Genomic DNA, 14,290 nt, shown 5'->3' with positions numbered 1-14,290 from the left:
ACTATTAGAACGCTGCAAATATTCGTTTATTATTGGTAGCGTTTTAATATAACGTTGAGAATATTTTTTTTAGCAGCGTTTGTAATGCTGCAAAATCTAATAACAGGGTAGCCAACATATTAGTCCCAGCGGGATGTAAAACGCTGCAAATAATATTCTAAGCCAGATTTTTTTCCCAGTGCCTCATTCAATGCCGAGAATGAGGTAGTTTTTAGACATACCCAGTACGTAATTGTTACGTACTGTTTGGTACCTAATTCAATCCAACTCAGACCACAATCCAAGATAGAAGCATATTTGCCTTTTAACAACCATAACATTTTCAATATAAGAAAAATTCAAAAATCCAATACAACATTGTTACAATCTTTTAGTAATCAATACATTAGCTTGGTGCATTAATGGAAGGGAATTTTAACTACTATGTTTTGGAGTCTAGCTAACAAGAAATACTTGTGTAAATTTCAAGTTCTCTCCATAAATACAGCCCAATACAGTAGTTTTAGGTGTTCATGGAACTGGAGATCATGAAGCTTCTACCCCGAGAGCCGCTGGAACATCTATAGCACCCCCTCATGTGAGACACCATAGGTTACGTAGCCCTTCAATGTTAGTTGTTGCAATCAAAGATCCAGCTACAAATGTACAAAATTAATTTCATGCTTCAGCTCTTTGGCATTCCCAGCCTTTGTATATGATAAATATCCACTTGAAACAAAGTCTGGATCTTCTGACAGCAGTACACCAATGTATTCTACATGGGTTACACATAGATCTACTTATCTGCATATAATATATATATATATATATATCAAACGTAACATGAAATTCTACTTTGCATTTAAGACCAAAAATAAAAACATCCAGACTCTATATATATACACATTTCAAACTCATTAATAAATGTCCAAACAGATTGGGTTATGCTTGAATTGACAATAGAGTTTAGAGATGGAAGAATTTAATGCATGAGGTGATGGAGGATTGATTGAACAGGACGTTGAGGCTTTTAAGCTGCTGCATACAGGTCATTTAATCAAGTAACTGAGTCTTCTCAGCAGCTTGTATACTAGAGATCAACAATTTCAACTACACCAAACGTGAAGATTACCTAATCACTGGCTGCATGGGCCTAATTTTGGTATCCTCATTCTCTTGTATGTCTTTTGTAGAATTTTGGTAGGTTTTACTTGCATATGGCTGTAGCAGGGTAAAAATGTTAGATAAACTAACTTTTCTTGCCATTTATTCCTGAATCCCAACTCTTTTGATTTCTTTTTCTTGCACATGGTTATATTTAATGTTCCTTCAAGTGGTCTACCAAAGAAAATCCTGGAAGCTTGATACTTAATGGGCTACAATCTAGTGATAAAGAGAACATAGAAAGAATATTCTTTAAGGCCTTCTGCTGCTCTTGTACCAGAGGTTCAAAACGTTGCAGAATTTCTAGTTCATTTAAAAAAAAAATGTCTAGCTCTCATTTCTTTCTCTCTGGATGAATTGCTGATTTGAGATCAAAGCAATTCATGTCAACTATATCTAGAATACTATATCATGTTATCCAGGCAAGTAGACCCATCATGTCAACTATGAAAATGCCAATTATCAACAATATCTAGTTGTGTTTATCCTATCAAACACCATAATTAGTAACTGAGCAGAGAAGAAATTCCATAAAAACAACCCATTTTATATGCACAACTTCTTTTGGTTTCAGCATTATAAGCTTGGGTAAATAACCACCCCAATAAATTTCCCAATGACCTGAACTGTGAGAAAACACCAAGTTCAGCCCCAATAATCGACATCTACAAGAATCGACCTGAGATCAATGATTATTTGGACTAGATCAGCAATCTTTTCTAGTATATTCATAACATACCATAGACCAATGCATGAGGCTAATAACAAGTGTAGATGTTTGAGAAATGAAACTTTTCCTTTCCTTTCCATTACATGTAGCAACATGTGGTTTAACATTTTAAATGTTTATTGATGTGGCCTATTACTAATGATGTTATCATGGTGTTTTTTTATTTATCCTTCATTTATTCTTGTAACGTAGGTATCTTTTGGTAAAATCCGTTGCGCATATAAGTCCTATAAGCAAAAGTTAGGTTCCACACAATTCCTCAATTGTGCTTCCATAATTTTCCCCAAAAATCTGAAAAACATTCTAAGATAGGTGCATAAATGCAGTAATCACAATACTAACCCTACATGAACCTTTGAAGGGAAATACATTTTTGTTTCATACGTGAAATTATCGTATATCGAAAATCCATCATACTAGTGTTTTCTACACAATTATAATCATTGCCACCTAAAAGCTAAGGTCAGTCAATTAAAATATAAGTCATCCAAATCTGTGCACGTGTTGGATGCATAATCAATGGGTGGAAGAAAAGATGGGGAATGAAGACATCACCTGAAATTTAGCTTCCTCTTTTGATGTAGTTTGCAGTTCAGGCATCCTCTATTTTGGCACTCATCACACAGGCCCACACCTTACCAATCTACTTTTCCAAGCATGCCAATCATAGTACAATGGCATTGCAATAAATTCCCCGTCCCATTCAGACCTTTCCATGGTTGGTCAAATGCATATCCTGTACATGAGTTTGTCAAGCCCAACAGAAATATTACCATTAGTTTTTAAAGTCTTCAATAAGTAGTAAGTGACTTATTAGCTAACAACTACAATATGTTTAAATTTATAAAGATAATGGTGGCTTAGAGGTTTACCTTTATGATATTACCACATTGCATAATCTCATGGATTGTTGGTTGCCCAAACTGAGCATATGAAAATTTAAGGATATCTCACATGGCACAAAAAATAGTTTTACCCAACCCAGCTTGCTCCCACAAAACATATACATATAGCCTTCCATTGGATATATATATATCTTGTCAATATATAATACCATCGGCACAACAAAAAATGCACCCAAAAAGCAACAAAAAACCTTCCCTTGTCTTCTCACATGTCCCCACTCATTGAGTCTCTCGCTGAGACTCACTGAGAGGGGTCGGGTTAGCAGCGAAGAAAGCCCTCAATAAGCGGTCAGTTTCCGCTTGTCTCTCCAACAGAAGCTGCATGTTTGCCTTCATTGCTCCATCTCACTCTTGGATGATTCAGCCTCCTTCTTATGTTTCTTAATCAAATCTAGGTACTCTTTCTCTCGTGCCAATGTGCGTTGTCTCGTAGACTCTGGGATTATCATCTCTCCCAATCCTCTTGCATAGCTTGGTCTATGACCAAGTACTTCTTTGAAGACACCTGCTATCCTTTCATCAGTTCGTTGATCTGGTTCTAGAGTATCCAACTTCAAAACCATGTCCTTCTGAAATACAACATTATAAATCCATTAACTACAATGATGTGTAGTTAAGTTAGCATTTTTTTGCACAATTAAAAAACAATAATAACAAGCAATTATGTTAGGCAAATTCAGAAATTCTACGAATTTACTCACATATTTGTCTTCGGTGGCTGGTGTTAAAAAGTTATTTTTCTTCTTTGACCAGTGGGTTTCCTTGAAGAAGTCTACCATATTCGCCGATTCAGCCCTCTACCAAATGTGTGTGGAATGTGGCATGGTATAACACACAGTCAGGAAAGAGTCGTCGACATATTTCCACACCGGGATTGGTAGCTTAATCCTGGTATTTATTAGAATAACAAATAAATCCTATACGTTTCAATAGGGACAAGATGCTTTGTCCCTATATGAAAATAATTTACTACAGAATAGAAGTAAAAAGTGTAATAGCCTAAACCTAGTACCTTCTCTTCAAGAATCTGCACAAAGGATTTGCGACCTGCTGTGTGGTTAATAACCAGCCTCTTCCTACTCTCCCTATTTTTAGTAGATAATTTCTGCCATGAAATAACCATTAAATTAAAACAATTTTCACACATATGTTGAGTAACATCCAATCAATGTCGTGATACATTAACTAACTGAATAATAAGTTTGTATTGACCACCCTTGATGCATACCTTGAAGGCCTCGCTACCCCATCTACCACATAGCTTCACCCAAACAAGGGGGCTGACCAAAACTGTGCCGTTAGCCAATGCTTTGTCATGGTTGGCATATGATAAATATATCCTATGCAATTCATGGTGGAAAGCATTAAATCGCTTCCGAAGTTGTTTCGTTACAGTCAATCGATGGTTCTCCAATTCCCAATCAAGTTCAAAATCCCCCTGCATATATAATCAAATGTATTTGGTTTAATCAATTATACTACGACCACTTGAAACCTACCATCATTAAAGTGGAAAAGTCTTACCTGAACACGATCGATTAACTCATCCTTATGTGCTTGGGGTACATCGCTCCACCTTGCATAACTCATGTCACAATGATGTTTGACTATCCATGTTAATCGTGTTGTAAACATGTTGGCATTTGAGCAGCATGGTGTTGTTTCTCCATTATTTATCTTCAACAGCACCTTTCCATGCTTCCGCAATTTTTCAAATTCAGTGTACTTAGCTGGGCCACGTCCACATCTCCTTTGAGCCTAGTTTCGTACAGGCTCCATGGGAATGTCCTCACCTGTAAGTTCATAAATAACATCAAATGTATATGGTTACATTATTTGATGTGGTATAAAACTGAGCATGTGAAGCAGGATAAAATATGTCATTACAGTTAATAAAATTGGTTATGTGAGCATTACCGATCTGAACTCCTGCAGGCTCTGCCTCTATATCATGTGAGGTCACTTGAGCTGGCTCCGTGGGGACGTCCACACCTGTGGAGCAGGATAATAACAATAAGAGAAATTCTTATGGCAGTCCGCAAATGGGGACTGCGTTGCAAGCATAATGAAACGCAGTGTTTCATTATTAAATAAAACGTTGCATTTCATTACATGAAACTAAAATGCTCCATACATAGATGAAATTTCCCCCCCTCACCCAAATGAAATCGCTCCCCATACCTAGATGAAATCGGCCCCCCTGACCCTATCACTGTGGTCATCAACTATCCCCATCGTATGTTGCGTCGTCGTCCTCTTCCTCAGAGAAGAATAAATCCCCTTTCTTCTTCAGATGCAGATAAAAATCATAAAATGTGTTTGTATTTGGTTCTGGTAAATCCCCTTACTAATTCTTGATGTCTCACTAATTAGTACATAGTATTCATTTATTTCCACATATGAGTGAAACTCGAGCAAGTGATTTGCAAAAGCATGACTACTATCCTTGCAATCGATCTCCCTTCTCGTTTCCTAGAAAACAAGTACTGCAAATGAGACTCAAAATGGAAGAAATGAGAAACGAGTGAAGTAGAGCTTGAGACCCAAAAAAAAAAAACTTGAGACCCATGGAACGAAATGGAAGAACTGTGAGAAACAACAACTGCATGACTAAAATGGAAGAAATGAAAAACGAGTGAAGTAGAGCTTGAGACCCAAAAAAAAAAAAAATTGAGGAAAATGGAACGAAAACAAACAGCATGTTCTGTTGATAGTGGAGGAAAAGGGAAAGAAAACAAACCTTGAGTATGTGATGTCGTTGATGGTAGAGGTGGGTTTTCCATCCATGGAGATTGGTCTGGGGCGCAGGAGTATTCCAGAAAGTCAAATGTTATCATAGCTTTTGGTTTTAGAAGGAGGGGTAAAGTAGTAATTTCAAGCCTAAAAATGTGGACAATCTAGTTATTTTAGACACTAGGACTGCAATACAGTCCTCTAAGGAGGATTGTATATAGCACCGCCCTAACAATAATGTCATACAGGTTCTGATGGAATTTACAAATATATTGTAACACCATTTTTGTGTAAATGGTTAAGAATATACATAAAAAAACAGCCAGCATATGTGGACTGTACCAATTTCAACTCTTGCAGGCTCTGCCTCTATATTGGGTGCGCTCACTCTGTTAGGCTCTATTGGGGCATCCACACCTGTATCACATAATAGTGTTAATATGCAGTCAGGGTGGATTGGAATTTACAAATATATAGAACTGCATGATATGTATATTGAGAACTCATCAAAAAAATCATAAACATGTAACTATACTGCTTTGAACTCTATTTGTCTTCGGCCTTATACTGGGTGAGGTGACTCTGTTAGGCTCTGCCTCCAGTGTTGTGGTCGCACATGGTGGCTCCCATGGATGGCTTGGGGGTTGGGTAGAGTCATCCAAGCTGGCCTCATCGACATTATCAGGACTATGATATGAACTAATTCGAGCACCTCGTGGCCGGCGGGCTCGGCATGAGTAAGGTGCCATTCTTCTACCACGGAATCCTCGGCCTCTGGGCCGACCTCGGCCACTATATCCCATTGGCGCACCTGCATTGATAAGGAGATATCATTTGTGTTAGGATCATAATTTACAAAAATCAATATCAAGCGAAAAAAGTGTTTGAATATCAACCTGAGCCGTTCATGCTCCTTGAGTGTGAATTCCTTGAGATGGGATTGCAACAGATTCTTTTAGAACACTATGCGCATATGTGAACCCTTCTTCACCCGACCTGAGATCATAATTAAATCAGTCTCTCATCTCTAACCTCAAGTGTAGTTTACAAATATAAGTGCACACTCCAATTTGCATAATGCATTAAACTAATAAGAATTGTCGAGTATCGAAATACTGTGTATCTTTTGGTAAGATATGAGAATTCACCTAATATCATTATGTTGTCAGTTGGTTATTCTGAGTCAGACTCTTCCTCGGTGGATGGGTCATCATCATCTGAATATTCCCAATCACCATAAGCATCTCCAGAACCAGATGGAGCCATAGCATCATCAATAAAATCTCCCAAAATTCTGCTATTACCACCCGACTCCCTCTGGTCTTGTGGCTCAATAAGGGAAGGTTCTATATCAGTCCTACTAAGTGGAGTTGACACTGGACATGCATTACAATGCAAAAGTGGATAGTCATATGGGGACTCATTCTCTTGATAGGCATCATCATCACTCGATTCGCCATCAATGCTTTCTAAAACCCTCTGCACTGGTGGAATATCATACACATTCCTATTATTGTACTTCTGCACAACATACCAATTCCCTTTCTCCCTTAGATCCCTAATGTAAAAACACTGGGAAGCCTGGCATGCCAACACATATGGTCCGTCTTTATACCAAGTCCTATTCATATTGAGACTAGTTAAATGATCGTCTACTCGTACCCCCCATTTTTTGTCACTGACATCAAACCAATCACAGCTGAACAAGTACACTCTACGACCCTCCATGTAGTGTAACTCCACAACATCATTGATAATACCATAAAAGTCTACATTATCAGTATCTTGGTCACCAGTTACCAACACCCCAGAATTTTGTGAACGTCGGCGAAGTTCACGAGACTTCGTATGGAACCGTTTACCATTTATAATACAAGCAGCATATGATGCAATCCACCGATCAGGTTCGCAAGCTAACGCATACAAATTTGGGGACACATCAAGTGGATCGTTGCTACGCTGGTCCAGAACCTACATTCAATCGGGGTAATGAGTGAACGTGTAAGTTTCAATGACATCGACCACCAGCGTCGGGTATAACACATGAATTAGTGTCTAAATATAATTCTTAACTTACACGTTGCTTGAACCAAATGGGAAACTCAGTTTGTTGCGTGCGCTCTATAGAATTCGGGTTTGACACCTTGCATTTGTCATAGTGTTCCCTGCATTTGTAGAACACAAATGGGGAAACAGATTTAGTCAGTGATGTAAATTAAATGACAAATGGTAGTAGGTTGTTTCAAGATAGCATGAAAGGAAGTAATTATTGCTTACTCTAAATAGGGTCTGATCTCAATGCACTTGTTTAGCACGTACCAAATGGCTGCAGCATGGAGTTTATCTTCTAATTGCACATTATTAGCTATACCCAAGGGACGAAGTTTCTGGTTGAAAATTTTGAACCCATCTATACTCTCCTCTTCAACAACATCAATGTTGCGATCTGGTCGATTAAACTTCGTCTCCACATCTTGGAGATAGATGGAGCAAAATGTCAAACACTCGATGTGAACCCAGGCTTCCGCTATTGATCCTTCTGGATGGGCTTTATTCTTAACATACCGCTTGAATTTTTCGAGAAATCTCTCAAACGGGTACATCCACCGATATTGAACTGGACCTCCGAGAATGGCCTCACAGGGTAAGTGTACAGCTAGGTGGACCATAACATCGAAAAAAGATGGAGGGAATATCATCTCCAATTTGCATAAAATGGTGACGATATCAAGTTGAAGCTTTGATAGACGATTCACATCTAGTGTTCGGGCACACAACTCTTTGAAGAAACTACTAAGTTCAGTCAAAGCCAATGCAATATCCCTCTTTAAGAACCCCCCCACAGCAATAGGAAGTAGTGTTTGCAACAAAACATGATGGTCATGGCTTTTGAGCCCAGAGATTTTGGAATCCCGTACAAATACACAATGAGTGATATTAGCAGCGAACCCATCTGGATATTTAACCTCAGCAAGCCACACACAGAATTTATTCCTTTCATTTCCATGTAATGTGTATGCTGCATGTGGCATTGTAACACACTCACCTTCACGTTTCAAATGTAATTCCTTTCTGAAGCCCAAGATCTCTAGATCACGCCGTGAATTAGTGTTATCTTTTGTCTTGCCAGGAATGTTCATAATAGTGCCCAAAATGTTCTCAGAAATATTCTTCTCAATATGCATAACATCTAGATTATGTCTAAGCCGCAAAGTTGACCAATAAGGTAGTTTGAAGAAGATGCTTTTCTTAGTCCAATTCAACTCCTCTGCAGTGCGTTTCTTCTTCCTACAAGATTTTCCAAATTGAATATCTCCAAGCATTTGTAATTGAGTTAAAAGATCCGCTCCTTCAACCATTGTTGGGGTCATGCGAAGATCTTCTTTACCATTAAACAACCCTTTTCTCGTTCGCCAAATGTGATCTCTCGGTAAGAGACGTCGATGTCCCATGTAATAATGTTTCCTACCATACTTTAACTAGTTGGAATCTGTTTGTGCATTACAAGACGGACATGCCATTTTCCCTTTTGTTGACCACCCAGATAGATTTCCATAGGCGGGAAAGTCATTGATTGTCCACAATAAGGTAGCATGTAACATGAACATTTCCTTAGTAGATGCATCATATGTAGGTACCCCATGCTCCCAGAGTTCAAGTAACTCATCAATTAACGGTTGCAAATAAACATCAATATCATTTCCTGGTGATTTTGGACCAGGGATAATGAGGGATGTCATGAAGAACATGTCTTTCATGCATAACCACGGCGGTAAGGTATACGGGACAAGAATCACTGGCCAAATGCTATAAGGTTTAGCTAGATTGTTGAATGGATTAAATCCGTCGCTTGCCAAACCAAGCCTAACATTGCGAGCATCCCTAGCAAATCTGGGGTGAACTTAATCAAATGTCTTCCAGGACTCTCAGTCAGCAGGATGTCTCATACCAGTGTCATCGGTGACCCGTTGCTCCTTATGCCATCTCATGTCACCTGCTATCTTGCTTGACACAAAGAGACGCTGCAATCTTGGCTTCAAAGGAAAATGCCTAAGCACTTTTTGAGGGATCACTCGTGACCCGTGTGTATTTGGCATCCATCGTGAAGCCTTACAAATAGGGCACTCATTAAGATTAGCATTTTCCTTCCAAAATAAGATGTAGTCATTAGGGCATGCATGAATTTTGTGGTACGTGAATCCCAAACCTCGCTCCAAAGTCCTGGCCTCCTCATATGATTGTGGCAATTCAGCATTAGGAAAGGCTGACTGCAAAAGGCTTAAGAGCATATCAAAAGACTTGATTGACCACCCACCAAGTGTTTTAATGTGTAACAACTTCACAACGAAAGAGAGCTTTGAGAATTTTGTGCAGCCATCAAAAAGAAGACGTCGGGCATCCTCTAATAGTTGGTCAAAAGTTGGGGTTGGGGAGGACTGTGGTATTGCTGAGTGAGTTGGTGATGTAGTGTTGTCATCAGGAGCATCTCCGCATGTGGCTGCTTGTATGTCATCAAACATATGGTCCATGTCATCAATGTAGCCGTCTCCACTTTCAACTTCAGGATCGTCATCATCGTCAATGATGGGGAGAGTTTCCTCCTCCCCATGAAATATCCACTGGGTGTAGTTTGGATCTATCCCTTTTATGAACAAGTGAGACTCCACCTCAAATATAGGCAAGAAGAGATTATTACAGCATATACGGCACGGACACCGAATGCGATCACTTCCCATGGAATGGGTTCGTGCCATTGTTAAGAAATTTTTAACCCCTTCAGTGTAAACATGTGATAGAAGTCTATCACCTTTACTCATCCAACTTTTGTCCATCTAATAAAAAGAAGAAGGCATGAGTGGTTTTGATATGAAGTCATAATAATAAAAGCGGTAGGTTCTAGAACAAACTAGCATGTGGAGCATGATACAAGTAGAGGGAATTGCTAGTTGAACACACACAATGATATACATGTTAATGTAAAAAAATTTAAACTTATGTTTAAATTAAGAAGTAGTATCATGGGTTGGAGGTGATAATAAACATTATCCATAATAAACATAATTTGCAAAATCTTCCAAGTGTATTATTAATTATAATACACTTGAAAGGTAAATTATAAAAAAAAAAGAGGTAGACACAATATCAAGTCGACAACAAAAGCATAGAACAAGATATGTCTTGTATTCATTTCTTGGTACTATTTTGTTATACTATTCATTTCAGCCCATGGTAGGCGTTTGGACACAAACAGTAACATATATATGAAGAATCGGATTTTAAGTGCACAAGAAATTACATGATGACTTGCAAACTTTATGATAGGCTAATAAGAATAACCACCAGTTTGATTCATGGAAGTAGTGTCACATTTTGAATATTTTCATGGATATTTGAAGAAGGGAGGTTTAATATATAGTTTTAGGGGGTCACAAATCTGTACAGTATTTTAAAAAAGAATATGATATGCTTGGAAATTAAACTGGATAAAACTCATCACAGTTTTTAAATAATAAGCGTGATACATTATTCATGGATCTTTCAATTTTAAAAGTTGGAATTAAAACTGAAACATTGAGACTATTCCCTTAGTCATATGTTATGACTCAAGAATGTAATATCTAGTCATGGTGTTTCTTGTATGCAATATCTAGAACTATGATAAAAACAATCGATTGTAACGCTGTGTGGAATGTTGAAGCTGGGCTTTGAAAATGACAAAGAAGAACACAAGGGGCTGAAAGTAGTTTCCAGCCTTATAGGGCAACACCATCTCACTGAATTTTGGCATGGAGATCATGGTTTCTGATATTGAAGAGGATGTCTATTCACTTTTCGTCGTGCCAGGGTATTTGCATATATTAATCAGTTCCAGATTAATTGCATTGGAATCAGGTGAAGTATAACTTTATTTACATCTAGTGTTTTTCCAGCAAGGATCTGCTCTCAATTATCGCTATCAGGCCTATCCCAAACTAGCATTGTGTTTAATCTTGAAAAAACACATAATTAATCACTTTCTACCCATAACTTATACAATTATGCTCTTATCAACAACATTTGCAGACATTGATTCAAGGATCCATCAATTAGTGTTTGGCAAGCAGAGGAAAAAAAAAAAAACCACCAATATCTAACATGATTTTAAAACTTCTCAACTAAAGTAGATTTTCTGTCATCACCAATAACTTTTGTAAATAATGGTTCATATCTAGCCCCCTGCCTTATTATGAACAATTTTATTGCATATGAGAGTTTAGAAAACCAATTTTACGATGCAACGAAGAGAGATCCATGAAAAATAGCTAGAATAATCAACATAAATGCAATTGGGAAAGGTAGGGTGGTAGAAATCTTGATGAATCCAAAAAGAGATCAGAAAAGAAACTCCACCTTTTATTCTGGCGGCAAATAAAAGGTAAAAATGAAAACACCAAGTTCAAAAACAAAATGGTGCAGAAAAGTTCAGAAACAAAACAACCAGCAGAAAAGTTCATCAAAAAATTATTCTTTTATGCCTGGTAAGGATCACTTATAAGCAGTACAACATCAGTCATATAGTGATGGGGATACACACAAAAAAAAAAATAGCCTCATGGTACTATTATGCAATGATGAGCAAGACAGTATACCAACACAATCCATATACAAAAAAGTAGAGCTGTATCCCAATAGAAAGTCATATCATTTACTAAATACTACAACTGTTACACAGAGCTGTATATATACACACAAAGAGGCCTACATGAGGCTAGTTCATTTCTAACAAGATGAGCAACACATTTGGGAAAAACGAGAAGCAAAAAAATAATCAAATATGAGCAGAAAAATGAGCGGATTACCAAGCACAGTAGATGACATCAATGATTATTAAATGGAAGAAGACACCAATTACATGGAAGAAGATACTTCTTTAACTGTACATATCTATCAATGAGAGAATATATTGATAGATTCATATTTATCCCAGATTATAAGTTAGGTTCTACACAATTATGCATATCTGATTAATAATGCATTGGCAACACGGCACTACATGAGATGGAGATCATAGGGTGGGGTAGCTGTGGAATCAGGTCAAAAGAAAAGCAAGCAGCATGGTGGAAATTAATCCATCATGCATTAATTATATTGCAATATGTTTAAAGTATTCCAACAGACAAATCCAAAAAATAAATGCCGACTTCCAACAGTAATAGCATATCAAAATGTTAGTTTGCATTTTTAACTTTTATAACACAAAGACATCATAGCTTAGCACGCTAGCTAGATTAATTAGGAAAATTAGAAAAATGGAAGTACTAGACTTTTATCTGTGATTTTAATACTTTTGAAGGATAATCTAGCCAAAACAGTTATTTACTAAGAATAATAGTGCTAGAAAGTACTACACCACTATATATATATATATATATTTATATATATATATTCATATCTCACAATAATCTCACCTTGGCTGATATGTCAGCATTTAATTGGATTTTTAAAACAAGGATTAATTAATCATTTGAAAGCTATTAAACAGCATTATCACATTAATAAATATGATAATGGTGGGATAATAGATATTATAGTTTATAGCATTTTCTTTATATAAAGTTAATTAGGTTATCAATTTAAGAATAGCTAATGTCTGACTTAATTGGATAAATGACTAATATAGCTTAAAATTAAAGTACATAGACCTAACGAAGACAATTCAAGAATCACAATGCAACAAACACTCTAGTTTTTATATATTTGTATATATAAAATTGTTATGAGACATGATGAACAGCATAGTCATATATATTAAACATATAAAAATAGTGATACTTGATGAAGCACAAAAAGGAGTCCCATTGAGTGTGGTAATTTAAATTAAACTTAATGCATTTTAAAGCTTATCCAGTACTAATTTATAGATGTGTGATGCACTCTAACCTATCCACTAATTTACAGAAGTGCATGCTTGGTATGCACAAAAATTTTATAAAAGAAAATAATTTATCATATCTAGTTTACAATAGAAAACACAGTCAGAATCTAACATATATTAACGTTAGGTTATATTGATTTAATTATAAGCTTACTTTTGAAAGACTTTTATATAGACTGGCTTGGCACTTCTCACCTATTTATCTCTCGTGTCCAGATCATTATGGAACTATAACTATCACGAACAAGAAAAATATTTATTTGTAATCAGTTATTTGCTAGGAAAATGATCATTTCCTACTAAAAAGAATTATTTATTCTCGTTGCAAATAACTGGTCACATATAGTACATGCATTTCTTGTATATGCATCTTGCATGTGATCTTGTTCATGTGTAAGATTATTAAATTGTCAGCAGCTTTGTAGGCTTCATATATATATATATAGTGCACCATGTCCCGTGTCAACGGGCAGAAGAGTTCACATCATGAATCTGACTGCAAAATATTAGACATGAGGCTTTGATATGTTCCAATTGACTATCAGCAATTAAGAAATTGACAGTACCATGAGTGATAAAAATCATGATCTTTAATTAATTCTTTCGTTGAATTGTTTATATATTTTGCTAATTATGTTCTTTAATTAATTTTTTTGCAAGTACTCGATGTATAGTCCATTTTATCTAGTCTCTATTTTTTTTTTTCTGAAGTATAAACCTGTATGTTGTATTCATGTATTGATTGAATTACACAGTTTATCAAAGTTTACACATTTAAGAATCTCCTGAGGATAATCCTCCATCCAAACTCTCTGCTGTAGCTTATCTAGTCTCTTTTGAACCTATTAAATATATATATATATA

The sequence above is a fragment of the Carya illinoinensis genome, chromosome 7 (genome assembly GCF_018687715.1).
Source record: "Carya illinoinensis cultivar Pawnee chromosome 7, C.illinoinensisPawnee_v1, whole genome shotgun sequence".
NCBI lineage: Eukaryota > Viridiplantae > Streptophyta > Magnoliopsida > Fagales > Juglandaceae > Carya > Carya illinoinensis.
Note: the sequence above shows the minus strand (reverse complement) of the source record.